At 42.3% G+C, this 21127-nt stretch overlaps 1 protein-coding gene across 11 annotated transcripts in view; it reads right to left on the reverse strand.

Annotated features, from left to right (window-relative positions):
* DNAAF4 (dynein axonemal assembly factor 4) overlaps positions 1–21127 on the reverse strand; it is an 88712-nt gene that overhangs the window by 58266 nt on the left and 9319 nt on the right. The gene's annotated exons all lie outside the window — the stretch shown is intronic.

The following is a 21127-nucleotide window of genomic DNA, read 5'->3' on the forward strand; positions in this document are numbered from 1 at the left end:
TTTTCCTGTGAGATGCTGACTTTAAAATAAATTTCACGGGACACTGAATGAAAATTTCCTGTAGTCCCAATTTTACCTCAGGCTTAAATTAAGCACAAAATATGCTAATTATTACTATATATTCTTAGTTCAGAGAGTTGCCAGTAAGCTGCCAACAGATTGAACCAGGAAGAATCTACACATGGCAATGAAACAAAATTTAAATGCCTCACAATAAGGCATGATGAACACTCCGTGTTAGAGAGGAAGCCACAACCTAAAAGAAGACGACTTCACCCAGCCTAATTATATGTCTGCCTTTTTTCACTCTCTGCCCCAACACATGAAAAAGGGAGAATATGTGGAGAGTAAGACACCCTCACCCATCATACTCCCTGCAAGAAGAATGAATTTTACATGAAGTTTTTAAAATGCATAAGACTAAGTCTTAATTACCAAAAATGAGACTGTTCTTACAACGAAAAATAACAGGAAAGTTCTGGTATTATAGCCAAGATGTAGTTAAGGGAACTATAGGTATAATGATAATTTATAATAAGCTATATTAGAGACAGAAATAGTCCAGCTCTTCAGAGAGTAGTGATGCAGAGGAGAAACCAAGAAAGGCTTCACAGAGTAGGTAACAGAAGGAACTACAATGAAGAGAAAAACATGAAGAAGAAAATAACACAAAGCTTATGATAAAAAGAAAAGAGACTACATGTACCAAAGAAAAACAGAGTGTACAGTGACCGGGTGCGGTGGCTCACGCCTGAAATCCCAGCACTTTGGGAGGCTGAGGCAGGTGGATCATCTGAGGTCAGGAGTTCGAGACCAGCCTGGCCAACATGGTGAAACCCTGTCTCTACTGAAAAATACAAAAATTAGCCGGGCGTGGTGGCAGGCCCTTAATCCCAGCTACTTGGGAGGCTGAGGGAGGAGAATCATTTGAACCTGGGAGGTGGAGGTTGCAGTGAGCGGAGATAAAGCCATTGCACTCAAACCTGGGGGACAAGAGCGAGACTCCTCTCAAAAAAAAAGAAAGAAAGAAAGAAAAAGAAAAACAGAGTGTACAGAGAAAAAACAAACTGTTTACGCCTCTTATATACTCTCACAACACTCCATAGGTCACTTCCATCACGAAACTTGTGGGTTTTTCCTATGTTTACCAATTCTCTTTTTTTTTTTTTTTTTTTTTTTGAGACGGAGTCTCACTCTGTTGCCCAGGCTGGAGTGCAGTGGCGCAATCTCGGCTCACTGCAAGCTCCGCCTCCTGGGTTCACGCCATTCTCCTGCCTCAGCCTCCCAAATAGCTGGGACTACAGGCGCCCGCTACCATGCCCGGCTAATTTTTTGTCTTTTTAGTAGAGACGGGGTTTCACTGTGTTAGCCAGGATGGTCTCGATCTCCTGGCCTCGTGATCCGCCCACCTTGACCTCCCAAAGTGCTGGGATTACAGGCGTGAGCCACTGCGCCCGGCCTATGCTTACCAATTCTCTAACACCAGCTATGTGTCCTCTAATTCAGTTCTGTCATTATCTACCCGGAGTTAGCATTAGATCCCACAGGTTAAGGGCTCAATTCCATAAGACAGTCTCCACACAGATGCCAATCATAAGTCCAGGACTCCCATATTTCTAACCAATCAGCTATAAGTTGGGGGTTTCTACAACCCCCTCCTCAGGTTTGACCATTTGCTTCAATGGCTCACAGGAATCAGATAAATACCTCGCTTATATTTACCCTTTTTTTTTTTTTTTCCTGAGATGGAGTCTTACTCCGTTGCCCAGGCTGGAGTGCAGTGGCACGATCTCGGCTCACTGCAACCTCCATCTCCCAGGTTCAAGTGATTCTCCTGCCTCAGCCTCCTGAGTAGCTGGGTCTACAGGCACATACCACCACGCCTGGCTAATTTTTGTATTTTTAGTAGAGACAGGGTTTCACCATGTTGGCCAGGCTGATCTTGAACTCCTGACCTCAGGTGATCCACCCGCCTAGGCCTCCCAAAGTGCTGGGATTACAGGCGTGAGCCACCGCGCCCAGCCATATTTACCCATTTTTAATAAAAAGATACAAATCAGGAAGAGGCAAATGAAAGAGATGTCTAGGGAAAGATATCGGGGAAGGAGCACAGAGTTTCCATGCCTTCTCCCTCCAAGTGTTCAGCAATCCAGAAGTTCTCCAAACCTCATAGTTACAGGAATTTTATGGAGGTTTTATCTAGCAGGCATGACTGGGTTTTTTTTTTTTTTTTTTTAGACAGGGTCTTGCTCTGTCACCCAGGCTGGAGTACAATGGCGCAATCATGGCTCACTGCAGCCTCAACCTCCTGGGCTCCAACGATCCTCCAGTTCAGCCTTCTAGGTAGCTGGGACACAGGCACATGCCACCAAGCCTGACTAATTTTTTATTTTATTTTTTTGTAAAGATGGGGGTTTGCCTTGCTGCCCAGGCTGGTCTTGAACTCCTGGGCTCAAATGATCTACCCACCTCAGCCTCCCAAAGTGCTGGGATTTACAGACATGAGCTACTATGCCTGGCGGATTTTTTTTTTTTTTTTTTTTTTTTGAGACAAGGTCTTGTTCTGTCACTCAGGCTGGAGAGTGCAGTGGCACAACCTTAGCTCACTGTAGCTTCCACTTCCTAGGCTCATGTGATCCTCTCACCTCAGCCTCTCAAGTAGTTGGGACCACAGGCCTGCAGCACCACGAATGGCTAATTTTGTTGTTGTTGCTTTTAGAGTCAGGGTCTCACTATCTATGTTGCCCAGGCTGGTCTTGAGCTCCTGGGCTCAAGCGATCCTCCCACCTCGGCCTCCCAAAGTGCTGGAATTACAGGCGTAAGCCAGTGGACCCAGCATGATTGATTATTAAGTCAGTCTCCAGCCCCTATCAAAATGATGGGGAGGGGTGCTGCAAGTTCCAGACAACTAGTCATACCTTGGTCTTTCTGGTGGCCAGCCACCACCCAAGAGCCCATCAAGAGTTGCCTCATTAGAACAAAAGATTTTCCTATTACGTAGGAAATTCCAAGGGATTAGGAGCTCTGTGTCAGGAACCTGGGTCAAAATCCAAATAATTTAACAAAAGATGAACCTAGCACCCCATCACTCAGAAAATTACATGGGTTTTAGGAGCTCTATGCTAATAACAAGAGGCAGGGACCAAATATATATTTTTTATGATGTCATAAAGAGATGGACAAATGTTAAACTTTTTTTTTTTTTTCTCAGATGGAGTCTCACTCTGTCGCCCAGGCTGGAGTGCAGTGGCACGATCTCGGGTCACTGCAAGCTCCACCTCCCGGGTTCATGCCATTCTCCTGCCTCAGCCTCCTGAGTAGCTGGGACTACAGGCACCCACTACCACACCCGGCTAATTTTTTGTATTTTTAGTAGAGATGGGGTTTCACTGTGTTAGCCAGGATGGTCTCGATCTCCTGACCTCGTGATCTGCCCGCCTCGGCCTCCCAAAGTGCTGGGATTACAGGCGTGAGCCACCGCGCCCAGCCAACAATTCTTAAAGATATTTTGTTATTTATTTACTTACTTATTTTGAGACGGAGTCTTGCTGTGTCACCCAGGCTGGAGTGCAGTAGCACGATCTTCGCTCACTGCAACCTCCGCCTCTCGGGTTCAAGCAATTATCCTGCCTCAGCCTCCTGAGTAGCTGGGATTACAGGTGTGTACCACCATGCCCGTCTAATTTTTGTATTTTTAGTAGAGACAGGGTTTCATCATGTTGGCCAGGCTGGTGTCAAACTCCTGACTTCAAATGATCCACCCGCCTCAACCTCCCAAAGTGCAGGGATTACAGGCGTGAGCCACCGTGCCTAGCTCTTAAAGATATTTTAAATAAAAATCATCTAATATAGGAAACACACAATTTAACACAGACACCGACAAATATTAAACAATCCTTGAAGGTCTTTCAAAGAAAAATCATCTAATACAGGGAAGACACACGGAGGAATATGCAGTAACAGAAAAACTCAGAAGGCTAAAATAATAATCATTGTACATAAAGGACTGGAGGCCCGGGGGCAGTGGCTCACGCCTGAAATCCCAGCACTTTGGGAGGCCCAGGCAGGTTGATCACTTGAGGTCAGGAGTTCAAGAACAACCTGGCCAACATGGTGAAACCCCGTCTATACTAATAATACAAAAATTAGGTGGGTGTGGTAGCATACACCTGTAATCCCAGCTACTTGGGAGGCTGAGGCAGGAGAATCACTTGAATCTCGGAGGCAGAGGTTACAGTGAGCCAAGATCGCCCCACTGCACTCTAGCCTGGGTGACACAGTGAGACTTCTCAAAAAAAATAAAATAAACAAATTGGGTTTTAGGTGTTTGTACTGTTCAAAAAAGGATGCCATTTACTACAGGCTATTAGTTTAACGCAGACAGCAAATAAAACTAATAGGAGAATAATGAATAGTTCCTACACTAAATTTTTGAAGAAGAGGAAATGTATAATTCTTTTAATCTAGAATGAATGTCTGGTCAACAAGGCATTGTTCTTTATAAGCCAATCCCACTTGTGAATTACATGCAAAAATTGTAAATAAAACATTAGCAAACTCAGCCCGGCATGGAGGCTCACGCCTGTAAACCCAACACTTTGGGAAGCCGAGTCAGGCAAATTACTTGAGGTCAGGAGTTAGAGACCAGCCTGGCCAAAATGGTGATAACCCATCTCTACTAAAAATACAAAAATTAGCTAGGTGTGGTAGCGCACACCTGTAATCCCAGCTATTCGGAAGGCTGAGGCATGAGAATCGCTTAAACCCAAGAGGCAGAGGTTGCAGTGAGCTGAGACTGCGCCACTGCATTCCAGCCTGGGTAACAGAGTGAGAGGCCACCTCAAAACAAACAAAAAAAAACCTAAAAAAAAAAATATATATATATATATATGTGTGTGTGTGTATATATATATAGTGTGTGTGTATATATATATGTGTATATATATGTGTATATATGTGTGTGTATATATATGTGTGTATATATATGTGTGTATATATATGTGTATATATATGTGTGTATATATATGTGTGTGTGTATGTATATATATATATATATATATATATGCAAACTTAACCTAGGAAAATATTAAAATTATAATACACCTTAATCAAATAGGGGTAACTTAACCTAGGAAAATATTAAAACTATAATACACCTTAATCAAATAGGGGTAACTTAACCTAGGAAAATATTAAAATTATAATACACCTTGATCAAATAGGGTCTTTCTTACTTAAGGTATTAGGAAATCAATAGAGAAAAGCATTATGATGTCAGTGTATGCCAAAATGTCAGTTGATATTGGGAATAAAAATAAGAAATAAAAATTTATAAGCTGGATAGAAGGACCAAGACTATGTTATACTTCATGACAAAATATTAGAAATAGCCGGGCGCAGTGGCTCACACCTGTAATCCCAGCACTTTGGGAGGCCGAGGGAGGTGGATCACCTGAGGTCAGGAGTTCGAGACCAGCCTGGCCAACATGGCAAAACCCCTATCTCTACTAAAAATACAAAAATTAGCTGGGCGTGGTGGCACACAACTGTAGTCCCAGCTACTTGGGAAGCTGAGGCAGGAGAATCTCTTGAACCTGGGAGGTGGAGGTTGCAGTGAGCCTAGATCACGCCACTACACTCCAGCCTGGGTGACAGAGCAAGACTCTGTCTCAAAAAAATAAAAATAAAAAATAAAAGAAATATTAGAAATATTTCCAGCAAAATCACTAAGGCAAGTATACCTAATGTTTTACTATTTTCCTAGAGGTCAGAACCTAAATGATAAACTTTTAAAAATAAGAAATACAAATATAGATTACAAGGAGATAGAATTGCACCATTTGCAAATAATAGTACACTACTTAAAATAACCAAAATAATAAACTGACAAACCAAAAGTAAGTTCAGCAAGGCAGTCCCATATAAAATCAACTAGCTGGGCCCGATGACTCACGCCTGTAATCTCAACACTTTGGGAGGCCGAGGTGGGCAGATCATGAGGTCAGGAGTTCAAGATCAGCCTGGCCAACATGGTGAAACCTTGTCTCTACTAAAAATATAAAAATTAGCCAGGCGTGGTGGTGCATGCCTGTAGTCCCAGCTACTCAGGAGGCTGAGGCAGAAGAATCGTGTGAACCCAGAAGATGAAGGTTGCAGTGAGCCAAGATTATGCCACTGCACTCCAGCCTGGGCGACAGCGTGAGGCTCCGTCTCAAAAGAAAAAAAAAGATCAACTTATACAAACTTATAAAAACAAACTTACTTTCCTACAAACTGGCAATAAATAATTAGAAACTACAATGGAAACATTAATTTCATCAGCAATCACCAGAAAAACATAAATGAATAAGCTTAGCAAAATATAAGCAAGTCATAAGGCCAGGCGCGGTGGCTCATGCCTGTAATCCTAGCACTTTGGGAGGTTGAGGTGGGCGGATTACCTGAGGTTGGGAGTTCAAGACCAGCCTGGCCAACATGGTGAAACCTCGTCTCTACTAAAAATACAAAAAGTTAGCCAGGTGCAGTGGTGCGCACCGTAATCCCAGCTACTCTGGAGGCTGAGGAAGGAGAATCACTTGAACCCGGGAGGTGGAGGTTGCAGTGAGCCAAGATCGTGCCACTGCACTCCAGCCTGGGCTACAGAGACAGACTTCGTCTCAAACACAAAACAAACAAAAAATATATAAGCAAGTCATATATGGGTGTTAAATAATTTTGCTGAGAGATGTAAAGTATATCCAAATAAATGGAGATAAATGCCATGTTCCTGGAGGGAAATCTCAATATTATAAGTATGTTGATGCGCTGCAAATTTACAAAGTCAATGTAAATTCAATCAAAATACCAAGAGGACTTCTTAGGAAACTTGATAAGTAAATATAAAATTCATCTGCAAAGACAACGTGCACATTTTGTGGCAACATGAAGAGGTTGGCAATTCCCCTCCGCAAATATTAAGGATAAAACTGGATAAAATTATCAAAAACAACCATTTCAGGGGACTGGAAATTAACCAAAAGAAGACTACAAAGAGAAAAGTCTTTAGTCTAGAAAAGCTGCTAAAGTTCTATGTATGAACGGTAAGAAGCTGTGCCCTTTGGCCTGAGGTTGCTCCTAAAACCCCCTCCCAGCTACGGTGATGAGCCTGGCAATTTTACCGGCTGAATATCCCTTGTCCAAAATGCTTGGAACTAGAAGTGTTTCAGATTTTGGATTTTTTTCAGATTTTGGAATACTTGCAGAATACACACTGGCTGAGCATCCTTACTCCAAAAATCTGAAATCCAAAATGCTCCAGTGAACACTTCCTTTGAGCATGGTGTTGGTGCTCAAAAGTTACAGATTTTGGAGCATTTCAGATTTTGTATTTTTTGATCATAAATGCTCAACCCATACCAACATGAAACTACCAAAAAGAACCTAGCAGTTTGTTGCTAAAAAGGGTGGGCTCATTTCCGGGTAGGGCAGTGAAAACCTGTAGCTTTGGTGGATAAAAGTGCTAGGCTTGGTTGGGAATAAAGAGGAAAACTTTGCAGTTGGTCTGAGGTTGATATCCTGGTTAGGATAAGTGCCTAAGCAGTCAGAAATTTAATGGAAAGATTATGTAAATGAGAAAGCTACGGATGCATGGTGAGCCTATCACCTTTTAAGGCTCTCAGGAAACAATGGATAGAAGACAATGAAATGACATGTTCAAAGTACCGACAGAAAAAAACAGAACTATAAACCACAAATTCTATATTTAGCAAAACTATTCTTCACAAGAGAAAGCAAAATACCTTCCAAGACAAATGAAAACTGAGGGAGTATGTTGCTAATAGACCTGCTCTATAAGATACACTTTTTTAAAAAAGGGCATGGCATGGGGAGGTGGCTCGCACCTGCAATCCCAGGTGTGATTTGGGATGCCAAGCCAGGAGGATCGCTTGAGGCCAGGAGTTCAAGACCATCCTGAGTAACACAGAGTATCCCCATCTTTACTAGATAGGCATGGTGGCATGTGCGTGTAGTCCCAGCTACTCAGGAGGCTGAGGCAGGAGAATCACTTGAACCCAGGAGGCAGAGGTTGCAGTGAGCTGAGATCACGCCACTGCACTCCAGCCTGGGCAACAGAATGAAACTCCAACTCAAAAAATAAAAATAAAAAAAGAAAAGAGTTCTGGAGATGGTTAGTAGTGATGGTTGTCAATATACTTAATGCCATGAAACTGTATACTTAAAGATGGTAAGTTGTATGTTAGTTATATTTTACCACAATTAGAAAATAAACTTTTAAAAAAGACAATATATATATTTTTGCTTTCTACTCTTTATTTATTTGAAAACCTAAGATTTTTTAAGAAATAATGATTTTTAATGTAAAATCATAACACACATTGTTGGGATTACAACAAATATATATGCATATACACATACCTGAATGGCACTAATAGCCCAAAGGTAGGAGTAGAAAATGGAGTTATATTAGAACAAGTTGCTGTATTTTACTGGAACTGAGTCAGTATTAACCTGAAGTAGATTGTGATCAGTTAAAGGAACACAGAACCACTGAAAAATAAATTTTAAAAATATTTAAAAATATATGTAAGTATGTATGTATGTATGCGTGTGTGTGTGTGTGTATATATATACACACATATATGTGCATGTTTTTTATATATATAGGTAAAAAATCAACATAGGAACATCAGTGTAGGCTTTGACATGTAAAGAGCTTAGAAGTTGTCACTCCTAGCTGGGTGTGGCAGCTCACACCTATAAATCCCAGCACTTCAGGAGGCTGAGGCAGGTGGATCATTTAAGGTCAGGAATTTGAGATCCATCTGGCCAACATGGTGAAAACCTGTCTCTACTGAAAAAAAAAATTAAAAAATTACCTGGGCATCATGGCAGGTGCCTGTAACCCCAGCACTGGAGGATTGACTGCCCCAGCTCCCACGGAGGAGCTCAGTCAGTTAAGACTCTAGCAGTGCAAAAGCAGGAGCTAGATGAAGACTGAAGGGGCCCAGGGCCTTCCTCACTGCCCCTGTCCAGGAACATCATCATTACTACTGAGGATCCCTGAGTAACTCTGGACACGACGGGTACACAAATTCAGTTTCTTTCTCATTCGGGGCAAGTTACTCTGTACTTACTGCTTATGCAGGAAAGCCCTCCACTAGGACAATGACTGTTATAGGAAATGAAGGAAAAAATAAAGTCAGGCATTTCACCCCTCCTTTAACCTGCCAATTTGAAAAACAAATTTTCCAGCAGGGGTTTCTAATAGTACCAAGCTGCCCAGTCCCCTTGTTCAGAAGAGATTTTATGGTTAAAATAGGGGCACTGCTACAATTTAATCACTGCCTGGGTGCTAATGGTCAGTGATGCAGACAACGTTCTGGACCATGTCAACAAACAGGTCAACCTGCTAGCATGGTATACTGGGGGGCCTGGAAGGGCTAGAATGGCAGTGCCAGTCAACATACAGCTTAAAGGACCCGGTCATTATCCCAACCAAAAACAACACCCAATTAAGCTGAAGTCAAACACCTGCTATCCCAATCCCATCCCAATCTTGGGCCCTTGAAAAAATATCCCCACCCAAATCTCCAACTATAAGAGAAGAACTCCCTTCAATTTAATGAACCTGCATGACATATTTGACTTCAAAATTATGGAAATGACAAAGGTTACAATGACAAGACAAGCAGTAAACCTTCTCCAGTCCTATCAAATCAACCTTTCTGGAGTTGCATCCCCTCAAAAACCCATTAGGGGCCCAATGTCGATGCACACAGAACTAAAATTCCAGGCACCACTTTGTATTAAAAGAAGCCAAAATTCTGGTCAAGCCCTGAGTACCTTGAAATATCTTCAATGCAACCACCCCCTAGAGATTAACCTCTTACATGATCATGTAAGCTATGCAGTTACCCAGACTGCATCATTTAGAAAACTTGTATGGTTTTCATGAAAACCACCCTTAGTTAAGGCTACTTTAAAGGATATGCAGTCTAAGTACTGTCAGGGTAGGCCCACTAGCTGTATGCACATTTTCCCCTGGGAAGGCTATACTAATCCTGAGACATCTAGTTGCCTTTTAGTCCCCCAGTACAAAAATAGCTCTGGGTGTTGGCTGGTAGACACTAAGCATAACCACCTAAACTGAGAGAACAAAACCACATGGGCAACTCAGAGTACTTCCCAAGTGTTGCGGGAAGTCAGGGACCCCGAATGGAGGGACTGGCTGGAGCCGCAGCAGAGGAACATAAATTGGGAGATTTCATTTTAATATGGACATTTATCAGTTCCCAAATAATACTTTTATAATTTCTTATGCCTGTCTTTACTTTAATCTCTTAATCCTGTTATCTTCGTAAACTGAGGATGTATGTCACCTCAGGACCACTGTGATAATTGTGTTAACTGTACAAACTGATTGTAAAACGTGTGTTTCAACAATATGAAATCAGTGCACCTTGAAAAAGAACGGAATAATAGCAATTTTTAAGGAAGAAGGGAAGACAACCATAAGGTCTGACTGCCTGTGGGGTCAGGCAAAAAGAGTCACATTTTTCTTCTTGCAGAGAGCCTATAAATGGACGTGCAAGTAGGAGACATATCGCTAAATTCTTTTCCTAGCAAGGAATATTAATATTAATACCCTGGGAAAGGAATGTGTTCCTAGGCGGAGGTCTATAAATGCCCGCTCTGGGCTCTGGGAATGTCTGTCTTGTGCAGTTGAGATAAGGACTGAGATACGCCCTGGTCTCCTGCAGAACCCTCAGGCTTACTAGGGTGGGGGGAAAACTCCACCCTCGTAAATTTGTGGTCCGACCAGTTCTCTACTCTTGAATCCTGTTTTCTGTTGTTTAAGATGTTTATCAAGACAATATGTGCACTGCTGAACATAGACCCTTATCAGTAGTTCTGCTTTTGCCCTTTGCCTTGTGATCTTTGCTGGACCCTTGTCAGTAGTTCTGCTTTTGCCCTTTGTCCTGTTCCCTCAGAAGTATGTGATCTTTGTTACACCCTTATTAGTAGTTCTGCTTGTTGCCCTTTGAAGCATATGATCTTTGTATCTACTCCCTGTTCTTACACCCCCTTTTTGAAACCCTTAATAAAAACTTGCTGGTTTGAGGCTCAAGCAGGCTCACAGTCGTACCGATATGTGATGTCACCCCCGATGGCCCAGCTGTAAAATTCCTCTCTTTATACTGTCTCTCTTTATTTCTCAGCTGGCCAACACTTATGGAAAACAGAAAGAACCTACGTTGAAATACTGGGGGTGGGTTCCCCTGATACCCAAGGCCCCCTCCAGCCTTTAACCAGGGCCACTGTAGCAGGGACCTTAACCACTTGGGAAAAGGAAAACAACAAGCTAACCTACATGTTCATCATAGAGAACAATTTTTGTCTTGAAAAACAAGCAGCCTTTTTCCTGTGTGGGACTAGTTCCTACTTATGTTTACTAGCCAAATGGACTGGAACCAATTGTTTGCACTGCACACTTGTTTACTTGGCCCCCGAGATCAATATAGCTCCCAATAACCAGTCTCTCATTATACCTTTAACTGCAACCATCAGGCACAAACAAGCCATCCAACTCATACCCTTTCAGGTAGGGTTACAAATAACTGCAGGCGTAGAAACAGGAAATAGTGGGCTTCCAACTTCTCTATCCTATTACCAACGCTTGTCCAAGGAGCTTTCAGACGGCTTGGAAGACACTGCCCAAAGTATGCCTTACAAAATCAGGTAGACTCTTTGGCAGTCACTTTACAAAACAGAAGAGGACTGATAAGGTTTGGCTCTGTATCCCCACCCAAATCTCACCTTGGATTGTAATAATCCCCACGTGTCAAGGGTGGGACCAAGTGGAGGTAACTGAATCATGGGGGCAGTTTCCCCCATGCTGTTCTCATGATAATGAGTGAGTCTCGCAAGATCTAATGGTTTTATATGGTTTTATGGCATTTCTCCTGCTGGTGCTCATTCTCTCTCCTGCCACCCTGTTAAGAGGTGTCTTCTGCCATGATTGGTAGTTTCCTGAGGCCTCCTTAGCCATGTGGAACTGTGACTCAATGAAACCTCTTTCCTTTATAAATTACCTGATCTTGGGTATGTCTTCATTAGCAGTGTGAGAATGGACTAATACAGGGACTGGATCTCCTAACTGCTGAAAACAGTGGCTTATATCTTTTCCTAGAGGGAAAGCACTGTTTTCATATCAACCAATCAGGATTAGTAAGGGATGCTGCCCCAAAATTAGCTGACCAGGCCTCTAAAATATGACAACAGTTGTCCAAGTCATGGGGCCCCTGGTCAAGGATACTAAGCTGGGTTTCATGGCTCCTTCCCCTAGCCAGCACATTATTAATAATTATACTTACATTGATTTTTGGACCATTTTTGTTTAATCATGTAACCAGATTTATTTCTTCTCAGAACCTAGAGAACATTAAGCGTCAAATGATCATGCAGCAGGGCTTCTAGTCAGTTCCAGGTGACGATGCCAGCCCTAGCCTTCAAGAAGTCACCCTCTCTCCACTAGACAGAGCAGGGCAAGAGTTCTGTGGTCCCCAATATGTAGGGACTCTGCCCTAATCCGCACGAAGCAATTACAGAAGACAGACCATCAGTTCCTCTGCCTCCCATAAAGATTTATTGGGATCAAGTCTCTCAGGGGGAAATGAGGCAGAACAGGGTCTGGAACAGGGAGCCTGAGGCCAACTAGCAGCTGGCTTATTGGAATTGGGCCAAAAGAAAAACCCCACCTCTCCATGCCAAGGGCCAGAGGCCCCTCCCTCTACAAAACCCCCTCTCTCCCCTATTGCTAATTAGTTATGGGCCAAGACTTCACTTCAGCCTCTGATTAGTAATGGGCCAAGCCTTCATTTGTGTAGGGTGCAACCAATGGGAAGCCTCCAAACGGTACCTAGGAATGCTACCAAATTCTTTTAGTTTAGTACAAACCTGAAAGAACATTGCAATCGGGGCTCTTGAGCTGCTTGCTTGAGCCCGCTTACACTCTGTGGAGTGTACTTTTGCTTCAATAAACCTGCACTTTCGTTGTTTTGTTCTTTTATTGCTTTGTTTGTGCATTTTGTTAAATTCTTTGTTTAATGTGCCAAGAACTGGGACAACTCATAGTCAAGACTTTCCATCTGGCAACAACAGAAGTGTTGGCAAAGATGTAAAAAAATTAGAATCATCATACATTGTTGGTGGGAATGAAAAATAGTATAGCCATTGTGGAAAACTATTTGATGATTCCCCAAAAAGCTAAACAGAATTACAAATGACCCAGCAATTCTATTCCTAAGTATATACAAGAAAGAATTAAAAACAGACACTCAAGGCCAGGCGTGGTGGCTCATGCATGTAATCTCAGCACTTTGGGAGGCCGAGGTGGGGGGATCACCTGAGGTCAAGAGTTAGAGACCAGCCTGGCTAACATGGCAAAACCCCCTCTCTACTAAAAAATACAAAAAACGAGCTGGGCATGGTGGTGCTTGCCTGTAATCCCAGCTACTCAGGAGGCTGAGGCAGGAGAATCGCTTGAACCCAGGAGGCAGAGGTTGCAGTGAGCTGAGATCACGCCACTGCACTCCAGCCTGGGCAACAGAGCAAGACTCCATCTCAAAAACAAAACAAAACAAAACAAAACAAAAAACAGATACTTAAATACTAGAAGTACATGAATGGTCATAGTAGTACTATTTGTAATAGCCAAAAGGTGAAGAGAACCTAAATTTTCACCAACTGATGAATGGATAAACAAAATGTGGTGCCATCCATACTATGCCATATTATTCATCCATAAAAAGGAATGAAAAACTTATACATGCTACAATATGTATAAGCCCTATATACATTATGCTAAGTGAAAGAAAACCTCCCATAAAGACTGATGGGCATCATATCCAAAGACCACACACTGTATGTGAAATGTCTAGAGTAAACAAATCTACAGAAACAGAGAGTAGATTCCGTCTCCTCCAGGGGCTATGGTGGAGGGAAAAGTAGGGAGTGACTGCTAATGAAAATAGGGCTCTTTATTTATTTATTTATTTTGAGACAGAGTCTTGCTCTGTCGCCTAGGCTGTAGTGCAGTGGCTCAATCTCGGCTCACTGCAACCTCTGCCTCCCAGGTTCAAGCAATTCTCCTGCCTCAGCCTTCCGAGTAGCTGGGACTACAGATGCACACCACCACACCTGGCTAATTTTTGTATTTTTAATAGTGATGGGAATTCACAGTATTGGCCAGGCTGGTCTCAAACTCTTGACCTTGTGATCCGCCCCCCTCAGCCTCCCAAAGTGCTGGGATTACAGGTGTGAGCCACCATGCCTGGCCAATAGGTCTCTTTTTATGGTTATGAAATGTTCCAGAATTACATAGTGGTGATGGCTGAATAACTTGTATACATACTAAGAAACAATGAATTCTACACTTTAAAAGAATGAACTTTATGGTATATAAATTATATCTCAATAAAGCTGGGGTTTGTTTTTGTTTTTGAAATGGAGTCTCACTCTGTCGCCCAGGCTGGAATACAGTGGCACAATCTTGGCCCACTGCAACCTCTGTCTTCTGGGTTCAAGTGATTCTCCTGCCTCAGCCTCCTGAGTAGCTGGGATTACAAGTGCACACCACCACACACAGCTAATTTTTTGTATTTTTAGTAGAGATGGGCCAGGCTGGTCTCGGATTCCTGACCTCAAGCAGTACACCTGCTCAGCCTCCCAAAGTGCTGGGATTACAGGCATGCACCATCACAACCAGCCAATAAAGCTTTTTTTTTTTTTTTTTTTTTTTTTAAGAGAAAGCATAGGCCAAATAATGGGAGAAGAGAGGAAAAGAGCAAGCAAGAATAAATGTTATACTTACCAATATCTCAAAGATTTAGGAAAAAAGGGAATGAGTGGGTTTCAGAGATATAGTTCAAATTAAAATGGCACTGAAGAGCACATCAAAACCACAATGAGATACCACTTCACGCCCATTAGGATGGCTATTCTCAAAAAACCAAAATAACAAGTGTTAGTGAGAATGGGAGAAACTGGAACCCTTGCGCACTGTGATGAAAACATAAAATGGTCCAAATGCCATGGAATACAGTATGGCAATTCCTCAAAAAATTAAAAATAGGCCGGGCGCGGTGGCTCACGCCTGTAATCCCAGCACTTTGGGAGGCTGAGACAGGTGAATCACGAGGTCAGGAGATCGAGATCATCCTGGCTAACATGGTGAAACCCTGTCTCTACCAAAAATACAAAAAAATTTAGCCGGGCGTGGTGGTGAGCACCTGTAGTCCCAGCTACTTGGGAGGCTGAGGCAGAAGAATGGCTTGAACCTGGGAGGCAGAGCTTGCAGTGAGCCGAGATCGCACCACTGCACTCCAGCCTGGGCAACAGAGTGAGACTCCGTCTCAGGAAAAAAAATAAAATAAAATAGAATTACCATTACCATATGATCTGCTATATCCACTTCTAGATACAAGCCCAAAACAATTGAAAGCAAGATTTCAAAGGGATATTTTTATACTCGTGTATATTAGTCAGGGTTCTCTAGAGAGACATTAACTAATAGTATAGATAGATATATATAAAGGGGAGTTTATTAAGTATTAACTCACACAATCACAAGGTATCACAATAGGCCTGCTGCAAGCTGTGAAGCAAGGAGAACCAGTCCAAGTTCCAAAACTGAAGAACTTGAAGTCCAATGTTCGAGGGCAGGAAACACCCAGCACGAGCAAAAGATGTAGGCTGGGAGGCTAGGCCAGTCTCGTCTTTTCATATTTTTCTGCCTGCTTTATATACTAGCCATGCTGGCAGCCAATTCAATGGTGACCACCCAGATTAAGGGTGGGTCTGCCTTTCCCAGCCCACTGACTCAAATGTTAATTTCCTTTGGCAACACCCTCACAGACACACCCAGGATCAATACTTTGCATCCTTCAATCCAATCAGTTGACACTCAGTATTAACCATCACAGCATGTTCATAGCGGCATTATTCACACTAGCCAAAGGGTGGAAGCAACCCAAGTGTCCAATAACACATAAATGAATAAACACTGGCCAAAGACATCAGAACAGGAGATACCAAAAGTACACAGCTCTAAGAACGGGTTTATGGAGAAAATACAAAACATGTAAAAGTGGAAGACAGGCTGCTGAGAAAGTCTGACATACATTGAAGAGGAATGAGATGAAAGAAAAAAGAAAGATGGGAGGATTTTTTAAATGCCAGAATCATGAAAGTTATTATCATAAAATAGAATAAAATGGCAAAGCAGTTCATCGTGGTCTTTTTGTACATTAGTTATACGTGCCCGTGATAAACAGGGCATGTGTATTCACTGATAAGGATCATTTCGAGGTCCTATGGCATTAAATAGACAACTAGCAACTCATACCTTATCTGCATGATCAGGCAAACCTCTTTCAAAGATTAAGGTTTCTGGGTTTCAACTTTAAGAAACCACAGCAGAAAAATGCACTTCAAATTTGACCTATCCAGTTTAAAAGATCAGTTGGAAAAAAGAGTTCCATTGAAGCGGAAAACAAAACAAAAACAAGAAATGATAAAAAAAAAATTCAAGATAGAAGTGGGTAATGTACAGAACAAAATAGTGAAGAAGATAAGAAAAGTAGGCGGCCGCACGCAGTGGCTCACACCTGTAATCCCAGCACTTTGGGAGGCCGAGGCAGGCAAATCACGAGGTCAGGAGATCGAGACCATCCTGGCTAACACGGTGAAACCCCATCTCTACCAAAAAATACACAAAATTAGATGGGCATGGTGGCGGGCACCTGTAGTCGCAGCTACTCGGGAAACTTAGGCAGGAGAATGGCATGAACCCAGGAGGCAGAGCTTGCAGTGAGCCAAGATTGCGCCACTGCACTCCAGCCTGGACAACAGAGCGAGACTCCATCTCAAAAAAGAAAAAAAAAAAGAGGCAGTAGCAGCCAAGATTACCGAAGAGGAAAAAAAAGCACATTTTGGAAGACTCTGGCATCAGTATTCCAAGTTTCCACTAATCACCTCACATCCCTATACCTCCACCTCAATCTCTTCCTTTCTGTTGATGACCCTGCCTCGTTTTTCTGTTTGTTTGTTTGCTTGGTTGGTTGGGTTTTTTTGGAGATGAAGTTTCACTCTTTGTTACCCAGGCGGGAGTGCAATGGCATGATCTCAGCTCACTGCAACCTCCGCTTCCTGGGTTCAAGCCATTCTCCTGCCTCAACCTCCAGAGTAGCTGAGATTACAAGTGCCTGCCACCACGCCCAGCTAATTTTTGTATTTTTAGTAGAGACAGGGTTTCACCATATTGACCAGGCTGATCTTGAACTCCTGACTTCAGGTGATCCACCTGCCTCGGCCTTCCAAAGTGCTGGGATTACAGGCATGAGCCACCATGCCCAGACGACCCTGCTTCTTTACCAAGCAAAGTAAAAATTCCTTTAATTATCTGTGTGCTTAAGAATTTTCCAGATCCTTAGATATCTATTCTTTGTTCCTGCTGGGCAACATAGTTAGACCCCATCTCTACAAAAACTACAAAAAAATTAGCAGGGTGTGGTGGCATACACCTATAGTCCTAGCTACTTGGGAAGCTGAGGTGGGAGGATCTCTCGAACCTGCGAGGTCAATGTAGTGAGCTGTAATTGCGCCATTTTGCATTCCAGCCTGGGCAACAGACCCTGTCTCAAAAAAAAAAAAGTTTATTTTTAATTAGCAAAAATGATAAAATATCCCCATATCACCAGAAAACTGCTCCATCATCAATCTTCTCTCTTCATTGTATTATTAACCTTTCCCTCTTTACTAGCTTCCTTCCTCAACATATAAGTATGCTCAAAATTTCTCCATCTTAACAAAAACTCTGCCTCCTCCCTGCAACCTCTTCAAACTCATTAGCCAGAATGAGCTTTCTAAAAGACAAACCCATCTAATTTTACACTTTTGTTGAAAATCCCTTAAGAGAGTTCTCTATTACCTTTGAGAAATTTTTCAAAATCTTAGTGAGAGGTGAAGCCAGCTGGACTTCCTGGGTCAAGTGGGGACTTGGCGAACTTTTCCTGTCTAGCTAAAGGATTGTAAACGCACCAATCAGCACTCTGTAAAAATGCACCAATCAGTGCTCTGTGTCTAGCTAAAGGATTGTAAACACACCAATCAGCACTCTGTAAAAATGCACCAATCAGTGCTCTGTGTCTAGCTAAAGGATTGTAAACGCGCCAATCAGCATTCTGGAAAAACGCACCAATCAGTGCTCTGTGTTTAGCTTAACAATTGTAAACACACCAATCAGCACTCTGTAAAATGGACCAATCAGCACTCTGTAAAATGGACCAATCAGCAGGACATAGACGGGGACAAATAAGGGAATAAAAGCTGGCCACCCCAGCCAGCAGCGGCAACTCGCTCCGGTCCCCTTCCATGCTGTGGAAGCTTTGTTCTTTCACTCTTCATAATAAATCTTGCTGCTGCTCACTCTTTGGGTCCACGCCACCTTTAAGAGCTGTAACACTCACCGTGAGGGTCTGCAGCTTAATTCCTGAACTCAGCAAGACCATGAACCTACCGAGAGGAACAAACAACTCCGGACGCGCCACCATTAAGAGCTGTAACACACCGTGAGGTATGCGGCTTCATTCTTGAAATCAGCGAGACCAAGAACCCACCAGAGGGAATAAATTCCGGACACATTAGGATATTATTTCTGACCAATAAATGTTCCTTTGTGTGCCTTATTTTCATATACCTATCCAAATTGTAATGTCATTTTCCCATTATACCTCTCTTTCCAAGAAGTATAGTATATTTTTCCAATCTTTAAAGCTGGACTTGGCTATGTGACTTGATTTGGCTAATGGTACATTAGCAAATATGACATAGCAGGGGCTTTAAAAGCACTTCTGCAATGAGGTTTTCCCTCTCTTGCGACCAGGAACCTAATTGTGATTCATTTTCCAGGATTCAGCACAAACAATACTGCTTTGGATTCCTTGACCATACTCTCAGGATGAAATACCAATCTTTTTCTTTTTCTTTTTCTTTTTTTTGCTGCATAAGAGCGCAGCAGGAAGGCCCCAAAAACAGAGAGTCTAACCAGAAAGAGACCCTACCAGACCTTGATCTATGAGAAAATAAATTTCTGTTAAACAGCATTTTGTTAGGGTAGCCCAAGCAGAATAATACCTGTACACACAGTATAGCGAATTGACACAGCCCCACTAATTATTTTTTAAAAGGTTACTACTTAAAAACCACTTATTTTTGGTAGATGTCCTTCAAGTTTTAAATTAATTTATGCTAACTTAAGCTAACAATATGTTGCCTTTTGTTACTATTTGCTCTTACTGGATCATCAAAGTTCTTTTCTTAACAGTGTCTAGGATTGCACAGAGTGAAAATAGCTTCAGCTAATTCACCAAAGTAGACGTTTGCTACGGGTACGTAGTACTAGAGTAACGCATTCATATTAATTTATTCAAATGTTTGAGCACCAATTTACTTGATAAGGGCTATAATAAGGATGAAACAAAACATACCCCCAACTCTCAACACTACTGAGGGAAGAGAGAAAACAGACGATTTGTGGAACAGGATACTGGCTTTTGTAGGTTCTGTCCTCTTAATATAACCCATATCTTCATATTTTATATATTAATTCCTCTAAATCACCTTTCCAAATACCAAAGTCAAGCTTTCATACATTAGTAAATTGAAAACTTCAGCTGGGTGCAGCAGCTCACACCTGTAATCCCAGCACTTTGGGAAGCCGAGATGGGCAGATCACGAGGTTAGGAGAGTGAGACCATCCTGGCTAACACAGTGAAACCCTGTCTCTACTAAAAACACAAAAAAATTAGCCAGGCATAGTGGCGGGCACCTGTAGTCCCACCTATTCGGGAGGCTGAGGCAGAAGAATGCCGTGAACCCCCGGGAGGCAGAACTTGCAGTGAGCTGAGATTGTGCCGCTGCACTCCAGCCTGGGCGACTGAGCGAGACTCCATCTCAAAAAAAAAAAAAAAAAAAACCTTCAAGGTACAACATAGTGGTGCTTCCTGCTGGTCAACTGTTCTGTTTTGACATACCAATACAGCAGTAAGTGTGCTATTATTTAACTGTTTTATTATTTCAGTGAATATTTATCTATTGCCACAAATTCAATATTAATTTTTTTAAATTCATGAAAATGATAAAATCAAAAGGCCAACAGCTGTGATCATACAATAAAGAAAAGATGGAATTAAGTATGCTAAAGGCAGGAATCTTTGACCAGTTCAATTATTAAGTAAAAGACAAAGTATATGGCTCAGAGTGGTGACTCATGCCTGTAATCCCAACACTTTGGGAGGCCAAGGCGGGTGAATCACTTGAGGTCAGGAGCTCGAGACCAGCCTGGCCAATATGGTGAAGCCCTGTCTCTACTAAAAATATAAAAAATTAGCCAGGCGTGGTGCACATCTGTAGTCCTAGCTACTCAGGAGACTGAGGCATGAGAATCTCTTGAACCCGAGTGGCAGAGGTTGCAGTGAGCTGAGATCTCACCACCGCACTCCAGCCTGGGCAACAGAGCCAGACTCCATTTCAAAAAAAAAAAAAAAAAAAAGTTAAGTGGAAGTGATAAAAAAAAGTGGAGAAATCTTTGGAATCATGAACTGTTGATAATAGAAAACAATGCAAGTTATGAAAATCCAAAAAACAGTCATGGGTCCATAAAAATCTTAAATAATGCATATTATAGATTCCTTAGTCACTTCAACATGTCAAAATGGGAATTTGAGATAAGAAGTTTTTTTTTTTTTTTTTGAGACGGCGTCTCACTCTGTCGCCCAGGCTGGAGTGCAGTGGCGCAATCTCTGCTCACTGCAACCTCCACCTCCTGGGTTCAAGGGATTTTCCTGCCTCAGCCTACCGAGTAGCTGGGATTACAGGTGCCCACCACCACGCGCGGCTGATTTTTGTATTTTTAGTAGAGACAGGGTTTCACTATGTTGGCCAGGCTAGTGTTGAACTCCTGACCTCATGATCCACCCGCCTTGGCCTCCCAAAGTGCTGGGATTACAGGCATGAGCCACTGCGCTCGGCCTGAGATAAGAATTTTTTTGTAAAAATTACTCAAAAT

This window comes from Pan paniscus, chromosome 16 (genome assembly GCF_029289425.2).
Source record: "Pan paniscus chromosome 16, NHGRI_mPanPan1-v2.0_pri, whole genome shotgun sequence".
Taxonomy (NCBI): domain Eukaryota; kingdom Metazoa; phylum Chordata; class Mammalia; order Primates; family Hominidae; genus Pan; species Pan paniscus.